Raw genomic sequence first — 473 nt, forward strand, 5'->3', positions numbered from 1 at the left:
ATCATTTCGTTTAGATCTACAACTCTAGTCTCCTAATCTAGGCTAAAACTTTCCTAAACAAAACCAAACAACTATAAATCTAACCCCGACTATTCGATTCCTACAAACTCCGACCACCGTGAAGGTTTCCTCTGATTCAGGTAAACTACTACCCGACCCTTCTTTTAGACTTGTATATTTTTATTGCATGCAAGGGGTTTTTGAAACTGTAAAAAAAATACCTTAAAAAAATACTGCCTCTATTTTAGTGCCCTTTTTGATATGGATCGTAAAAAGTCCCCTATTACATTTTTTGTTTGGATACTTATAGCCCCTGATCTTTACATATTTTCCTTACTTTTTTTTAGCTTTTCTGTTTGCTTTTTTTTTTACTTGCTTTTTTGCTTTTGCTCTTTATATCATTATTTGTTTTTACTTTTTACTTTTTCTAAAACAAAATGATAAAAGTGAAAATAATTGTAATAATTGTGTTT

This window comes from Hibiscus syriacus, unplaced genomic scaffold, assembly GCF_006381635.1.
Source record: "Hibiscus syriacus cultivar Baekdansim isolate YM2019G1 unplaced genomic scaffold, ASM638163v2 tig00112738_pilon, whole genome shotgun sequence".
Classification (NCBI taxonomy): Eukaryota; Viridiplantae; Streptophyta; class Magnoliopsida; order Malvales; family Malvaceae; genus Hibiscus; species Hibiscus syriacus.